This window comes from Schistocerca nitens, chromosome 9 (assembly GCF_023898315.1).
Source record: "Schistocerca nitens isolate TAMUIC-IGC-003100 chromosome 9, iqSchNite1.1, whole genome shotgun sequence".
NCBI classification, from domain to species: Eukaryota; Metazoa; Arthropoda; class Insecta; order Orthoptera; family Acrididae; genus Schistocerca; species Schistocerca nitens.
In genome coordinates this window covers 12705461-12724119 of record NC_064622.1, presented here as the reverse complement: position 1 = coordinate 12724119, position 18659 = coordinate 12705461, and the positions used below count along the sequence as shown (strand labels likewise).

General features: G+C 39.7%; 1 long non-coding RNA gene across 1 annotated transcript in view; it reads left to right on the top strand.

Moving 5' to 3' along the window:
- Positions 1-1542: 1542 nt before the first annotated feature.
- The window catches only part of LOC126202981 (uncharacterized), a 31599-nt gene continuing 14482 nt past the window's right edge, over positions 1543-18659 (top strand). Inside the window, exon 1 of the long non-coding RNA XR_007540210.1 lies at positions 1543-1920. This is a non-coding gene — a long non-coding RNA (uncharacterized LOC126202981). The remainder of the gene's footprint in view (positions 1921-18659) is intronic.

The window sequence follows — 18659 nt, the reverse complement described above, 5'->3', positions numbered from 1 at the left end:
GGCAATGGCAAGGAAAGTGTTTCTGAAGAAGAGAAATTTGTTAACATTTAGTATTGATTTAAGTGTCAGGAAGTTGTTTCTGAAAGTATATGTATGGAGTGTAGCCATGTACGGAAGTGAAACATGGACGATAAATAGTTTGGACAAGAAGAGAATAGAAACTTTCGAAATGTGGTGCTACAGAAGAATGCTGAAGATTAGATGGGTAAATCACATAAGTAATGAGGAGGTATTGAATAGAATTGGGGAGAAGAGGAATTTGTGGCACAATTTGACAAGAAGAAGGGACCGGTTGGTAGGACATGTTCTGAGGCATCAAGGGATCACAAATTGAGCATTGGAGGGCAGCGTGGAGGGTAAAAATCGTAGAGGGAGGCCAAGAGATAAATACACTAAGCAGATTCAGAAGGATGTAGGTTGCAGTAAGTACTGGGAGATGATGAAGCTTGCCCAGGATAGGGTAGCATGGAGAGCTGCATCACACCAGTCTCAGGACTGAAGACCACAACAACAACAACAGTATTACATTTCTTTTACAGTACATATACAATCTCTCTCTCTCTCTCTCTCTCATAGGCCATCTGAGGACCATGTTTCAGTTTTGGTTCTTCGTTCTTTTGTTTTCTGCCAGTATGCTTTCATCTGTTCGCTATGTTTCTTCTTTCTTTCTTCAGACCGTTTTGAACCAGTCTTTTTAGCTACCCTGCCTTGGAATCCTTCCATTTCCAATACATTTTCCTGACAGGCTTCTCTGTTGTTTATATCTTCTTTTTTATATTGTTTCTTTCTAAATCCCTTTTTTACTCCATTGACCCAGCTTCTTATGGACTTCTTTCCCCACAAATACATGAAAGTCTTAATTTATTTTTTATGGTGGCAGTCTTTGTAAATGCAAGTGCTCCCACGCCACCTATCGCCCCTGTTGGCTACTTCAGTCAGCCAGTAGGAACCTTTGCATAATTCAGTTAGTTTGGATGTGTCTTGTCAGGCTGGTGCGCCTGAAGCATTTTCCTCTTATTCTTCAAGCTGCGCTCATTTGATATAGATGACTTTTTCATACATCATGCAGGAACACTCCTTTGTAAGCCATGGTATGTTATTTCTCATTTTATGACTGTTGATTACATAGCTTTATTTTTAAAATTACTATAAACTGTTGGTTTGTACATTTACAGCTATGGTAATACTAACAATTTTTGGAACCACTGCATATACTGTTCCCATGATGATACTTGCTATACATTTGCAAATAATGAGCTTTTGATGCAACTTTTACTCATGCAATGGGCCTTTATCACCACCATCCTGGTACATTACAGTATGTGACTAATATTTTTAGGACTAAACTGTACTTTTATGGTTTTTATCATTTGATTCTCATGTTTGATTTGTCTTTTACATATGGTATGTTGCCAGTTAGCTGTATAAGGCAGATTCCCAGTCTTCTAAATTTTAACATCATTGGTCTGTTATTTTTATGGTTCTAAAATTTTTTTACTTGGGTACAATCTTCTTGGATTTTATTCTTGAATTACTGCTGATTACGAAGGACTGGCCTTCTACATGTGGCATGGGGTGCCAGTTAGCGATGTAATATAGCATCCTTGACCTGTAATTCGAACTTGACTCCCTTGTTATCTTTATATAATTTTAAAATTCACTTTGATGTAGATTCTTAAGATTTCTGGTCTAAAATTCTTTCAGCAGGTCTACGGCCAGGCTTTCTCACGTTGATGTTTTTAAACTACATACTGATATTTGCTTTGGGATTTACAAATGGATATCATTGCATGACATCATCATGTTCGCACCCGATGCTACAACATGTCCTCGAGTCTCGCCACCTGCCTCCATTTGGGGTCTCAGCATTTGATTGCTGGGTACGGGCTTGGCAATCCCGGATTCATGAGCTGGGTACTGGTAAGTGCCATCAGTCCTCTGTTACCATAAGCTCCGGGCATGCTTTAGCAACCACCGCATGGCACAGAGGTGAAACTTTGTGTTTTGGAGAATGGGGGCGTTGGCTTCACTGCCTGGACCATGGGGAAGTTACATACCTCTCTCTCTCTCTCTCTCTCTCTCTCTCTCTCTCTCTCTCTCTCTCTCTCTCTCTCTCATAACCCTCAACCTCAAGGTATGCTACGTGCTGATGAGATGAATGGCTGTTGAAGTGAAACTGTCTCTTGCGGGCAACCTCTGGGCCAACCTGCCATCCCCTAATTGTATAAGGCTTGCTCAGTCATGCAGGGTCTGCCTGGGTTGACAGTTGTTTCACTACTGTCTCATGACCTTTTGGAACAGTCTCATCAAACTACTACTCCTGATGGAATGGGTGTCCCGTCAGGTAGTACCTACACGCATTCATCAAATAGAGCTCAGTTGGTCAGTCCTTCCGTAAAGAAATCTCAGAATCATAGTAACAAGACATTAGTGTGGCATAACACTTCATAATGGAACACTTGAAGTTGAAACTGCCAACTCAAACCAAGTATCAGCTTCTGGGATGTATGGCCTTAGGTGACTACTCAGTCGAGGCTGAGTTGCATACCACCCTTAACTTTAGTAAGGACATAGTTACTTGCTCCGATGTAACAGAGGTGGACCCTGCAGAGTTACATGAAGAACAGAAAAATATGGGTGACATGGAAGTGCAGGACTACATGAGGAGAGTCAATGGCAAATTGGAAAAATTGGCAACATTTATTCTAATGTTTAGTACTCCAGAATTACCTAACATATCCTTGCAGGCTATATCCATCTTCAGATTCACTCGTTTGTTCCTGACCCAATGCAATGCTTCAAATGTCAAAGATTTGGCTATACCACTATGGGATGTAATGGGAGGACTAAGTGTGGCACTTGTGGAGGCTCAGCTCATGATTCACAAAATTCTTGTACACTTCCTCCGAAATGTGTAAACTGCTCTGGGGATCACCCCAGTGTGGAGCAGAAAGTGTGAGGTTAACAGCGAGGAAAGGAAAATTTAGGAGTTGAAAGTCAAGAGATGCATACCCTATGGTGCAACAAAAAAAAGCTTTCAAAGCTATGCAACCTCCAGTTTTCAGTACTTCTTTTGCATAAGCCCTTAAGACGCCAATCGCAAAGTGTTGTGTCTCCCCATAAACTCAGGCCACAGATTGTTTTGCATCAGCCCTAAAGACACCAATCGCAAAGTGCAGTGCCTCCCCACTAACTAAGGCCACAGATTCATGTATCAGCATATCCAATTGTTGGTGTACCTGTGGGGGGGAAATCCTACACTTGAAACAGAAGTCATTCGGAAGCCATCGGCAATGGGCTTACCACCTAAGCCACATACCAATGCCCGCCATCAGAACCCAACTAAGCCGTCCCCTCAATCCAGGCAACCAACTCCTCACATCAGTAAGGAAAAAGTCCTTTGACAGGTAGTTCCGAGTAGGAGAAAAAGGTAGTTAAACCTTCGGATTGATGAGCTCTCTCCCCCTCTGAAGGGGACTATGCTCTTGAGGATATGGACTTAATCAAAGGAACTGGAGAGCCAGGAACTGGCTAACGTTCCTCTCCAAGGGAGAGAGGAAATATCAAACATTGCTAAACAATGACATCCACAGGGACTTCTATGTTGCAGTGGAATTTAAATGGATATCGCTCACATTTGGAAGAATTACAGTTCCTGATCCAGGAGAAACCGTTCTGCATCTGCTTGCAAGAAACTCATTTTAAAGTCACCAACACACCTGTATTATGAGGGTACCACCCCTAAAGAAAGGACAATACTACTGGAGCTGGAGTGGCTGTTTTCATTGATGACAGATGCCACTCCTCTCCTGACCCTCTTACCATGATGTTACAAGCAATTGCCGTGAGGGTTCTAGCACCCTATAACTTCACAGTGTGTTTTTTGTAACATTGAATCATGTTTTGGGTGCAGACACACCAACAGAACTCTTCCAGGCACTCCCACACCCATTCCTCCTTGTAGGGGGACTTCAATGCACACAGTGTGCTGTGGGGCTTGGCTACCACTTGCTCCAGGGGTCGGATGATCGAGTGACTCGTCCATTCTGAGAATATCTGTCTCCTAAATGTGGATCAGATGACACACTTTTCTACAGCTACAGGGTATTTTTCAGCTATTGATCATTGTTTTTGTTCCCCAGCTATTACAGACTGAGTTCAGTGGGAAGTGGCTACAGATTTACATTCTAGTGACCACTACCCAGTGTGGATCCATCTGCCGACTATGGTGGTGGCTGACGGGAGACTATGAAGATGGATGATATGAGGGTCGACTGAAAAGTAATGCCTCCACCTTCATATCTCTTCAACAGTTGGCAGCATTGGTATGCAGCAGGCACTGGCTTGTTTGGTAGCTGGTTCTCTACAGCTCCATTTGGCCAGAAGCCTTAGCACTGAAAGGTTGTGTCATTACAGTGTAAAGTATGGAACCTTGCTGAAATGTAACAGTCCAATTAAAACTAATAAAAACGCATAAATTTTAACCATAAACAGTAGTTTCTGACATAGATGTGTAGGAAATAATTACAGAATATTAATTACACCAATGTGTACAAGTCTGTTAATTGATAGGAACATTTTATATAATATCAATCTCCTGTAATTAGTAAATATAACAAGTGTATTGTTAACATTTGATACCTAAGCATTTATATTTGCTTCAACTTATATAAAGATTAGAATTCACTCATGTATTTACTATATAAGAATCTAGGTAATCAATGAGATGTGTAATTTGTTTTAGGGTGAGAGTTCTAATTGTTAACTAATGAAATAATAATTTTAAACAATGCCAAGCATTGTTCAGGATTGTTAAGAAATTATAAATAGTGACTGCCATGTTGGCATAGGGAGTCAGTCTGGTTTCGGTTTTTGAGCAGTGAGCATGTAGCTGCTCCTTTAGTATTGTAAGTATTGTTTGTCTTGTAATAATAATTTAATTTTGTTTTGAAAGTATAATAAAAAAAAACTATGAAACTTAATGCAAGATAAAAATAAATCAACTCTCCAGTAGTTGTTTTACAGTAACTGTAAATGAACTCCAGACCATGACTCCAGCAAACGAAGAGTAACTATGATCAGCCCCATTATTACGTGTAGTTAGAGAAATGTCATAGTTGGTGGAGGAGCTGGGATAAGGTATAAATCTGTAAACTAATCTTGTATTTTGTTTCAGAGTTAACCCGCTTGTTGAAATAATATTCAATTTTTACGAGGACAGGACAAAGAAGAACGAGAGTAACACTAAAAGGTATACTTATGTGAAAACGCAACTTGGAGAACCAACTGTTTGTAAGTACAAAATTTATTTGAATTTTACTTTTGGAAACTGTTTTTCATCTGCTTTGTCATTATGGAGGATAATAGAGAGGTTAACAACAATAGGCAAGTTGATGATAATGGGGAGGTTAATGGAAACTTGGAAAACAGCATACATATTACTGCTAATGATGTAGTTAATCGGGACAGTGGAATCAGAGAGGATAGTGATCATAGTAGTGAATGTTCACCCTTTCTGGATTTGAATGTAATGTATCAGCCTTGAATAGGTTAGTTCAGTTAATGGAAGAACAAAAAAGATTGATGTTGGGAAAAAGTAAATGAGAATACCAAAAATGTGTTGGCTATAGAAGGAGAAATTGTTACCTTAAAACAGGAAAACCAAACATTCGAAGAGAGGCTAGATTCTGTGGAAAATTTCGAAAAAGTTGCTAGTGCAGAAGTGTTACAATTGAAAAAACTCAACAAAGGTTTCGTAAAGAAATTCACAGAAATTGATCAAAATATACAAAATTTCACTAAACTTGCAAATGATAATTTCGTGGAGTTAAAAGAAGAAGTAGGCACTTGTTTAGCCAAAATTTCGAACTTCAAATCTAAATTTCAAGAAATCGATATTCTGTTGCTGTGAAATCTTTTTGTAGTTACAGTCCATTGTGGAGTACTGTTAACATAAAAACATTTTCAGGGGAGGGCAATATACATCCAGTTGATTTCATGTGCCAGATTAAAGACATTTGACTGATAAAATGAGCGATAATTTGAAAATTAATTTTTTTAAAAAGTTCTTAGACGGGGAGGCCATGGGCGGACCAAGCAATCAAACTCAAAATGTCGTTTAATGAAGTAGAACGAGCTTTCATGAACAAATTCTGGTCAGAAACTAAACAAGCTAGAATTAAGTCAGAATTTTTGAATGGACCAAATTTCAAACCGGGTAGTGGATGCATGAAAACTTTTTGTGAACAACAGTTAAGAACTTTAGGACATCTCGATAAACCACTCGATGAAATGATCCAAATAGACACCCTAAAACATAGGTTACTGAATAGAGTATAGTGGAGCCTTGTCTACGGACCTGATGATACAATTGAACAATTTCTTAGATATATAGATAAACTGGATTTAGCGTGGGAGAGAAATGACAGCTGTAATGACAGACCTGATGATAGCAGGAATAACAATAACAGAGCTTTCAATGATCATTTCAATAGCAGATTTAGAAGTGGTGACAGAAGAAATGAGGAGAGGAATGATAGGCAGAAACCTGAGGATAGGAATTTTGAACCAAGAAATAGGCAGTGGGGGTAAAATCAGGAAAACAATAGTAACAATTTTGAAAACAGAAGAAATGGTCTGGTAAATTAAGACCCGCCTCTTTTGGAGCCTGGCGAAATGGGGCAAATAGACATGGGAATTACAATCAGGCACATTGTAGTAATTTCAGAAGGGGAAGGGGCAGCACAAATAGAGCATACCAAAATTTTGTACCCAGAATACAACCTGAAGTGAGTAGAATGAAGTTTGATAGGGAATTTTGGGAAATTATTTTATCTGAAAACAAAGATGAACAAAAAAGTAAAAAATCTGAATTTGAATTAGAAGAAAACACTTTGACAAATTTCTTTAACAGTAGTAATGCAGTAGTAGCTGTTGATAGTGATGAGAAAAGTTCCGATGAGTATGGTTTAGTGAGAATGTTGAGTGACTGTGAAATGAGTGAAAATGCTGACACTGGTGCTGTATGTGTGCAAGCTGATATTCATGTGCTAGGCAATGGAAGTGAGAATGACAGAGTAATTCCAGGTGAAATTACAGTAGATAATAAACAGAAAAGTGAGAATGTGGTAGAACAGAGTAGTCACAATGCTGAGGTTGTTGAAGAAGTGTGTGAAGAGAGAAATAAGTTTGGTGTTGAAAATAATATTAAATGTGATGATAATGTTTCTAATGAGAATGATTCAGATGATGATGATGTGTTACTTACAGAATTAGTTTGGATGGTATATGTAGAAGTTTAAGGTAATGATTTGATGTTTAATGATTCTGGAATTTCTGGCGAGTGTTCGAGTAATAAGTTAGAAACCAGTAGAGCAGTGCCTGATAGATTAATGTTACCAGTTGATGTCAGTGATGTTGTGTCTGAATGTGTTTGTGAAAATGGAAAGGAAGATCTAATTAGTGATAGAGTACTAAGTGTAGTCAATGACTATAGTAGCAAATGTCAGTATGGTGATCAGTCAGTATGTGTACTCAGATGATAAAATTTCCATGAAAAATATGAAACAGTTTCTCCTGGCAGTAATATGATTAGTAAATGTGTAGAATCTGTAATAAAAGGTAGTAATTGTGATAAAGTGGTGAAAATAGTTAGTAACTATGGTGACAGATGTAACCACAGTGGGCAAAAGTTTGAAACCATAAATGAAATTTGTCAAAATTTGCATATATGAAAGGAAAATGTGTGTGTTGAAATCAGTAGCTTGCAGACAGATTTGAGGGAGCTTTGCAAAAACAATTACCTAGTTAATGAAAGTACCACAAAAGTGAATAAACAACCAGCAAATAGTAAATGTGTGTTGAAGAACGTATACTCTATGCCACACAGACAAACCCATGCTGTACACCTTGTCATGCCATGCTATGAATACTTTGATCCAATAATAAAAAAGATACAAACCGAAAGAAAATTACAACTCATAAAAAGTTCAATTAATGTCCACTGCCTTTTGCAAATGCAAACACTGACAAGTGAGAAATCAGATAACTTAACACATATGAAGCTAGTACTGTAAAATAGTTTTTGTAGTTTATATTCAATGAACATTAGCCAATGAACACACCCGTCAACTCCTATCCTTAATAAAAGTCCTCAATCTTTCCTCTCTCACATCCACACCGGCTATTCAGAGCATCCTCCTACAGGCCAACCGCAAATTAGAACAGCATGCCACCCTTCACCTCAAAAAACTATCCAATCTCCTGGTTTCCCACCTCCGGAAAGGCAACTCACTCACCCTTCACAACCTTTCCAGCAAACCTCAACCACCTCTCGTTGCACACAAACCCAGTCTCTCCCATCTACTCAATCTCCCACTTCCAGCTCCACTCCCTCCAAAACCTCAAAATTCCAATTAACACAATCTGGTACCACAACACCCTAATTCAGTAGTTAACCTTTCCTCCAAACCTCTCTCCCAATCCGAAACCTCTGTCCTATCCAAAGGCCTCACCTTCAGCCCCACTCCCAGATTCAACCAAACAGCCCTGGTTAAAGATTTACTGTCCTACACTCGTACTCTCTGCTGGAAGTATCACTTTGCCGCGAAGAAAAATGATCCTAATCCTACCCCTAATGATCCAACTCCCCAAGACACTATCCAAATTGAACCCTGCCTGGAACAGTTCCGTCCTCCGTCACAGCGGGACCCACCTCCTCTTCCTCAAAATCACCCTCTCCAAACCTTCCAGGAATTTCTGACTTCCAGCCTTGCCTCTCAATCCTTCTTAAAAAACCTTAATCCTACTCCCAACATCACCACTGCTGAAGCCCAGGCTATCCGTGATCTGAAGGCTGACTGGTCCATCATCATTCTTCCGGCGGACAAGGATTCCACGACCGTGGTACTTCATCGTCGGGAGTATGTATGTGGCTGAGGGACTGCGTCAGCTTTCAGACAACACCACATACAAAGTTTGCCGAGGTAATCCCATTCCTGATGTCCAGGCGGAGCTTCAAGGAATCCTCAGAACCTTGGGCCCCCTACAAAACCTTTCACCTGACTCCATCAACCTCCTGACCCCACCGACACCCCGCACCCCTACCTTCTACCTTCTTCCTAAAATTCACAAACCCAATCATCCCGGCCGCCCCATTGTAGCTGGTTACCAAGCCCCCACAGAACGTATCTCTGCCTACGTAGATCAACACCTTCAACCCATTACATGCAGTCTCCCATCCTTCATCAAAGACACCAACCACTTTCTCGAACGCCTGGAATCCTTACCCAATCCGTTACCCCCAGAAACCATCCTTGTAACCATTGATGCCACTTCCTTATACACAAATATCCCGCACATCCAGGGCCTCGCTGCGATGGAGCACTTCCTTTCACGCCGATCACCTGCCACCCTACCTAAAACCTCTTTCCTCATTACCTTACCAGCTTCATCCTGACCCACAACTTCTTCACTTTTGAAGACCAGACATACCAACAATTAAAGGGAACAGCCATGGGTACCAGGATGGCCGCTTCGTACGCCAACCTATTCATGGGTCGCTTAGAGGAAGCCTTCTTGGTTACCCAGGCCTGCCAACCCAAAGTTTGGTACAGATTTATTGATGACATCTTCATGATCTGGACTCACAGTGAAGAAGAACTCCAGAATTTCCTCTCCAACCTCAACTCTTTTGGTTCCATCAGATTCACCTGGTCCTACTCCAAATCCCATGCCACTTTCCTTGATGTTGACCTCCACCTGTCCAATGGCCAGCTTCACACGTCCGTCCACATCAAACCCACCAACAAGCAACAGTACCTCCATTACGACAGCTGCCACCCATTCCACATCAAACGGTCCCTTCCCTACAGCCTAGGTCTTCGTGGCAAACGAATCTGCTCCAGTCCGGAATCCCTGAAGCATTACACCAACAACCTGACAACAGCTTTCGCATCCCGCAACTACCCTCCCGACCTGGTACAGAAGCAAATAACCAGAGCCACTTCCTCATCCTCTCAAACCCAGAACCACAAAAGTGCCCCACTTGTGACAGGATACTTTCCGGGACTGGATCAGATTCTGAATGTGGCTCTCCAGCAGGGATACGACTTCCTCAAATCCTGCCTTGAAATGAGATCCATCCTTCATGAAATCCTCCCCACTCCACCAAGAGTGTCTTTCCGCCGTCCACCTAACCTTCGTAACCTCTTAGTTCATCCCTATGAAATCCCCAAACCACCTTCCCTACCCTCTGTCTCCTACCCTTGTAACTGCCCCCGGTGTAAAACCTGTCCCATGCACCCTCCCACCACCACCTACTCCAGTCCTGTAACCCGGAAGGTGTACACGATCAAAGGCAGAGCCACGTGTGAAAGCACCCATATGATTTACCAACTGACCTGCCTACACTGTGACGCATGCTATGTGGGAATGACCAGCAACAAACTGTCCATTCGCATGAATGGACACAGGCAGACAGTGTTTGTTGGTAATGAGGATCACCCTGTGGCTAAACATGCCTTGGTGCACGGCCAGCACATCTTGGCACAGTGTTACACCGTCCGGGTTATCTGAATACTTCCCACTAACACCAACCTATCCGAACTCCGGAGATGGGAACGTGCTCTTCAATATATCCTCTCTTCCTGTTATCCACCAGGCCTCAATCTCCGCTAATTTCAAGTTGCCGCCACTCATACCTCACCTGTCATTCAACATCTTTGCCTCTGCACTTCTGCCTCGACTGACATCTCTGCCCAAACTCTCTGTCTTTAAATATGTCTGCTTGTGTCTGTATATGTGTGGATGGATATGTGTGTATGTGTGCGAGTGTATACCCGTCCTTTTTTCCCCCTAAGGTAAGTCTTTCCGCTCCCGGGATTGGAATGACTCCTTACCCTCTCCCTTAAAACCCACATCATTTCGTCTTTCCCTCTCCTTCCCTCTTTCCTGACGAGGCAACAGTTTGTTGCGAAAGCTTGAATTCTGTGTGTATGTTTGTGTTTGTTTGTGTGTCTGTTGACCTGCCGGCACTTTCATTTGGTAAGTCACATCATCTTTGTTTTTAGTTATATTCATATTTCTTTTATGTGTGAATATTTGCATATTTTTACCTATATTTTGTCTATTCATAGAGTGTGGGTTGAAAAGGGTATATTTGAACATTAGTGTATGCTTTTACCTGGCATAGATTGGGAGTTGTTTGATTTTATGTAGGACCATTTGAATTTGGAATGTGACACAGCTGATATTGCGCAGACAACCTTAATCACCCAATTAGCATCATGATATTTGTTCTTTGATATTTGACACACCATTGGAAATTTGTTATGCATCTTACTTTACACAGTCAGGATCATACTGTATACTTTAGCAAACTCTACAGTGAGTACTTAACCCAGTGAAAGTGAAATAACCAATAAGAGGAAATTTATTTTCATTTTTTGTTGTCACTGAATATTTGAACATTTTTTAAATTTTTATCTCCATCATAAATTATGAATTAAATAGTGATATGAGGAGCTGAAATAGTTGAGAATACATTCTGTGCATAGTATAGTCAAGGCAACATCTGGGGGTGAGCATCCTCTCAGAAGCATTTTTTTAGTAGTTTTGTGGTGAAATTTAACGGGTAGGGGATCTGTGGTACATTCATAAATACACCATGTGGCATGTGGTACCTTGCCCCAGCCAGTGACTCCATATTTATTTTCTGGAATCACCCACCTTTTACTATCCTATGTAGTTAGTAAGAGCAGTTAGAATCCTTCTACTATCCTAGAGTATACAGTGTGCAATTTGTAAGAGGCAAGACTATATCTTGATCAGACACTTAACTTAAGAGTGTGGAAGAACAAAACAACACTAATTTCAATTCTTTTAGCAACATATATTTTCAAAATGATATCCATTTTTCGTATTAAGATTCATCATGTAGTGATTTGCTACTGTGTACCAGTAAAAATGAATAGAATAATTTAGTATATGGTTCTTCAATGTGAAGGAATAGGATTTATTACATGAAATTTTCAATGTAAAAGCAGATGATGTGACTGACTTTTAGTGTGGTATGGATATTAAATATCTGACAGATGATGTTAAAAAAAAAAAAAAAAAATATTGTGTGATTCTATCAAAGCTATGAATTCTGATGAAACATTTAGTGACAAGCATAACAATTGTATGAGGACAGTAAGAACAGGTGCTATTTCAAATGATGACAGCCTCTAATCATTCTAACGAAATATTCCTCAGGAGGTTGCAAGCTCTTTTTGCAATTTGGGGGTGGCGAACCCAAGGCTCCAAGCTTTCCTTTTCAAGTCACATCCTCTCTTACTTATCTGTACAAACTCACCCTCTTCCATTTTCTGATTCGGACGGGTAGCTAGAGACTGGGTGCCAAAAGGAACTGGTGCACGTATTTTATACTAAGCAAGGTGCCTTTTTCTGGTTATCTGAATATGAGTATAAACTTTGGGCAGATTTAACAATGTGTGGTTTAATAGTACAACCAGAGTATGAATTTTGAGGAGAGTTGGTGTAATATTTACTAATGATGACCTTACAGTTATTCTCATTATGCTGATAAAGTTATAATCTCATTTTGCTGATGATTTTGTGAACAGTTGCGGAAATGTTTAGGAGGGGGAGGAGGGAGGAGATTAGTGTTTAACGTCCCGTAGACAACGAGGTCATTAGAGATGGAACGCAAGCTCGGGTTAGGGAAGGAAATCGGCCGTGCCCTTTCAAAGGATCCACCCCGGCATTTGCCTGAAGCTATTTAGGGAAATCATGGAAAACCTAAATCAGGATGGCCGGAGACGGGATTGAACCGTCGTTCTCCCGAATGCGAGTCCAGTGTGCTAACCACTGCGCCACCTCGCTCGGTGGAAATGTTTAGAACTGGTGTGAAGTTTACTTAAGATGTCTGTGCTCTTATAGCAATATACTATTACTTTACAACTGAGATGTGATTACAATTAGGTCAGACTGTTTGTAGCCTTATATTGGTATTCTCATTTGGCTGGTCCTGTTACTATACCTATTATGTGAAAGTCACTGGATAGACATTGATTTACTATCAAGTATGAAAATACTTTGTCATGATCTTGTCCTTAACATGTGTTAGACCTAATGTGTAATTGGAAAAGGAACATTTATCAGAAAGAAATTTATTATGTTTGTATTACTTCTGTAATTCATCTGTGGAGCATAAAGAAAATGGAATTTTATGTTGGAGATAGTTATTGGGACAGAGGTGTTCTGATTCCCAGGATTTAGAGAGTCACACAGTATTATTTTTGTGTAATTTTCTACCACTTCAATGATCAAACCATTGGTAGTCTTATTTAATTATTCTTTTGCCACCTTAATACTATAAGATATGGATGATGTTTACAACATGTCTAGTATCTGTACAAGTCATGCTTTCTCCTTAGTATAGATAAGAGGTGTTCTTTGTTACAGTGTCTACACAAATCTGAACTGTTCAATACTGCTGTATGTTACAGCAACTCAATGCTTATCAATAAATACAAATGTTAGCTTACAATCTGATTCTTAATGAAAACTGGTTAAATTTCTCCAATATCTTATGGAAAATATTCTGATGAGCACTAACGATTCATGTGTAATGAGTAGCAAAGGAAAAACTAAAGATTGAGGATTTGTATTCATAACATAGTTATAGGTCTTGCAGACATCTACTTTCAATTGAAGACTAGTTGATTCATTAATATGTAACTGATAAGGGAATATATATTTATCATACCTTTAGAGTGGCTGAACTAACCATTTCACTCCTAGTATTAACCCATTCATATTTAAACACTAGTACTTCACCCTGTGCCTTAACCTGTGTTGGAATTTACCTTATCAGTGCCCAATTTTAATTACTATCTGATTTTATGTTGCTAAATCATGTCTAATGGTGTGATGACCAACGAGAAATCTGTCAACTAGTTGTTGAACATGAACCATGGACCTTGCCGTTGGTGGGGAGTCTTGCGTGCCTCAGCGATACAGATGGCCGTACCGTAGGTGCAACCACAACGGAGGGGTATCTGTTGAGAGGCCAGACAAACATGTGGTTCCTGAAGAGGGGCAGCAGCCTTTTCAGTAGTTGCAGGGGCAACAGTCTGGATGATTGACTGATCTGGCCTTGTAACATTAACCAAAACGGCCTTGCTGTGCTGGTACTGTGAACGGCTGAAAGCAAGGGGAAACTACAGCTGTATTTTTTCCCGAGGACATGCAGCTTTACTGTATGATTAAATGATGATGGCGTCCTCTTGGGTAAAATATTCCGGAGGTAAAATAGTCCCCCATTCGGATCTCCGGGCGGGGACTACTCAGGAGGACGTCGTTATCAGGAGAAAGAAAACTGGCGTTCTACGGATCGGAGCGTGGAATGTTAGATCCCTTAATCGGGCAGGTAGGTTAGAAAATTTAAAAAGGGAAATGGATAGGTTGAAGTTAGATATAGTGGGAATTAGTGAAGTTCGGTGGCAGGAGGAACAAGACTTTTGGTCTGGTGATTACAGGGTTATAAATACAAAATCAAATAGGGGTAATGCAGGAGTAGGTTTAATAATGAACAAAAAAATTGGAGTGCGGGTAAGCTACTACAAACAGCACAGTGAACGCATTATTGTGGCCAAGATAGACACAAAGCCCATGCCTACTACAGTAGTACAAGTTTATATGCCAACTAGCTCCGCAGATGACAAAGAGATTGAAGGAATGTATGATGGGATAAAAGAAATTATTCAGATAGTGAAGCGAGACGAAAATTTAATAGTCATGGGTGACTGGAACTCGACAATAGGAAAAGGAAGAGAAGGAAACGTACTAGGTGAATATGGAACGGGAGTAAGGAATGAAAGAGGCAGCCGCCTGGTAGAATTTTGCACAGAACGTAACTTAATCATAGCTAACACTTGGTTCAAGAATCATGAAAGAAGGCTCTATACATGGAAGAACCCTGGAGATACTGACAGGTTTCAGATAGATTATATAATGGTAAGACAGAGATTCGGGAACCGGGTTTTAAATTGTAAAACATTTCCAGGGGCAGATGTGGACTCTGACCACAATCTATTGGTTATGAACTGTAGATTAAAACTGAAGAAACTGCAAAATGGTGGGAATTTGAGGAGATGGGACCTGGATAAACTGAAAGGACCAGAGGTTGTAGAGTGTTTCAGGGAGAGCATAAGGGAACAATTGACAGGAATGGGGGAAAGAAATACAGTAGAAGAAGAATGGGTAGCTCTGAGGGATAAAGTAGTGAAGGCAGCAGATGATCAAGTAGGTAAAAAGACGAGGGCTAATAGAAAACCTTGGTAACAGAAGAAATATTGAATTTAATTGATGAAAGGAGAAAATATAAAAATGCAGTAAATGAAGCAGGCAAAAAGGAATACAAACGTCTCAAAAATGAGATCGACAGGAAGTGCAAAATGGCTAAGCAGGGATGACTAGAGGACAAATGTAAGGATGTAGAGGCTTATCTCACTAGGGGTAAGATAGATACTGCCTACAGGAAAATTAAAGAGACCTTTGGAGAGAAGAGAACCGCTTGTATGAATATCAAGAGCTCAGATGGCAACCCAGTTCTAAGCAAAGAAGGGAAAGCAGAAAGGTGGAAGGAGTATATAGAGGGTTTATACAAGGGCGATGTACTTGAGGACAATATTATGTAAATGGAAGAGGATGTAGATGAAGACGAAATGGGAGATACGATACTGCGTGAAGAGTTTGACAGAGCACTGAAAGACCTGAGTCGAAACAAGGCCCCGGGAGTAGACAACATTCCATTAGAACTACTGATGGCCTTGGGAGAGCCAGTCATGACAAAACTCTACCATCTGGTGAGCAAGATGTATGAGACAGGCGAAATACCCTCAAACTTCAGGAAGAATATAATAATTGCAATCCCAAAGAAAGCAGGTGTTGACAGATGTGAAAATTACCGAACTATCAGTTTAATAAGTCACAGCTGCAAAATACTAACACGAATTCTTTACAGACGAATGGAAAAACTGGTAGAAGCGGACCTCGGGGAAGATCAGTTTGGATTCCGTAAAAATGTTGGAACACGTGAGGCAATACTAACCTTACGACTTATCTTAGAAGAAAGATTAAGAAAAGGCAAACCTACGTTTCTAGCATTTGTAGACTTAGAGAAAGCTTTTGACAATGTTAACTGGAATACTCTCTTTCAAATTCTGAAGGTGGCAGGGGTAAAATACAGGGAGCGAAAGGCTATTTACAATTTGTACAGAAACCAGATGGCAGTTATAAGAGTTGAGGGGCATGAAAGGGAAGCAGTGGTTGGGAAAGGAGTGAGACAGGGTTTTAGCCTCTCCCCGATGTTATTCAATCTGTATATTGAGCAATCAGTAAAGGCAACAAAAGAAAAATTCGGAGTAGGTATTAACATTCATGGAGAAGAAGTAAAAACTTTGAGGTTCGCCAATGACATTGTAATTCTGTCAGAGACAGCAAAGGACTTGGAAGAGCAGTTGAATGGAATGGATAGCGTCTTGAAAGGAGGATATAAGATGAACATCAACAAAAGCAAAACGAGGATAATGGAATGTAGTCAAATTAAATTGGGTGATGCTGAGGGGGTTAGATTAGGAAATGAGACACTTAAAGTAGTAAAGGAGTTTTGCTATTTGGGGAGAAAAATAACTGATGATGGTCGAAGTAGAGAGGATATAAAATGTAGACTGGCAATGGCAAGGAAAGCGTTTCTGAAGAAGAAAAATTTGTTAACATCGAGTATAGATTTAAGTGTCAGTAAGTCGTTTCTGAAAGTATTTGTATGGAGTGTAGCCATGTATGGAAGTGAAACATGGACGATAAATAGTTTGGACAAGAAGAGAATAGAAGCTTTCGAAATGTGGTGCTACAGAAGAATGTTGAAAATTAAATGGGTAGATCACGTAACTGATGAGGAGGTATTGAATAGGATTGGGGAGAAGAGAAGTTTGTGGCACAACTTGACTAGAAGAAGGGATCAGTTGGTAGGACATGTTTTGAGGCATCAAGGGATCACAAATTTAGTATTGGAGGGCAGCGTGGAGGGTAAAAATCGTAGAGGGAGACCAAGAGATGAATACACTAAGCAGATTCAGAAGGATGTAGGTTGCAGTAAGTACTGGGAGATGAAGAAGCTTGCACAGGATAGAGTAGCATGGAGAGCTGCATCAAACCAGTCTCAGGACTGAAGACCACAACAAAAAACAACATGTATTCTGGAAGTAACCTGCTGATACTTAATTTACCAATGTAAACCTGATTCTACAGTAGCATGTGGCCATTGTGGCTCTCAGTCTCAACAAGAAGATGCTGAAAAAAAATTTAGGATGACGACTTTCAAGCTATGAGAACAAGGTGCCTTTGACAGTTATTGTGCGCAAATCCCTTTATCCGTCCTTGTGGTTTCCTGACCTGAAATGTTCATGTCGGTTCAGTTGTTTCTAAAGCTGGAGTTTAACTTGTAAAGAAATGAGGACTTTTGGTCCTACAAGTGGTACAGTCATTATGTCTATGTACATTTCAACAGTTGAAAACTGACATAATTTTTCCAAGAAAATAGATGTCTGAAAGGCTAACAATTACTGTTTCTTGTAAATTGCTTGACAACTACCTATACATGACACGGTGCATACTGTAATCATCTGTTGAATCTGGTCTCTCTAGACTCAATACAATGATATACTGTTACATGCAATATATTCCTTTATAATCATCTATTGTTAATGTAATTTCACACTTTTAGTGTTTATTCATATGCGCTGCTACTTGTAATATTTTCTGCCTATACTTAATACGATGATATACTGTTCTCAGCAATCACTTATTATCAATGCTATTTTCTTTCCAAAAGAAATGCACTTACTGTAATTAATCTGCAACTTACAGGCACAAAAATAGAACTACTGATGTACTGACATATACGATAATGTGCTGTCACATGCAACCCAATTCTCTGTAATTATTCATTGTATTTGTGGTAAACTATAGTCTTTGCATTATATAAAATTTTGTAACATTATAAACACATGAAATATGTTCTTCAACTTAATGTAAGACTTATAAATGCCATGACATTTGGAAAAGGAACTTCTATATCAATTGACTGAGATTCCAGTAACTTTAATTTTATATCTCAGACCTGCCTCTTGCTTAATTTTGAAAATGTAACAAAAATTTATTTTGTCATTGTCAAACTTGACTCTGTGATGTTTAGCAGATATGTTGATGTGTATAAAAGTACTTCACATAATGTGAACATTGTAACACGTGGATGATCTGCCCAATGAGGCTGCTGACTTTGTTTATTTTTTTTATATGAGATATACTGTAATTCGATGCATTTGGCTACCTTATTTCTATATTGTTATATTTATATAATAATTTATGTTTGAGCAGCAACAGATATAAGAGGAACACAATAATTCTGTACCTCGCTTTAGTAATTTTCATGTATATGTCTCAGATATGTCACAGGTTTCAATATTATATGTTTATGTAATTGATTATGTTTCATCAAACCCAGATACTAGAGGGACTGCTTATAAGTCAGCTGGTAGGATCTAGCATTTATTACTTGGTTAACCAATACAGTATTGTATTTGTCTTTTACT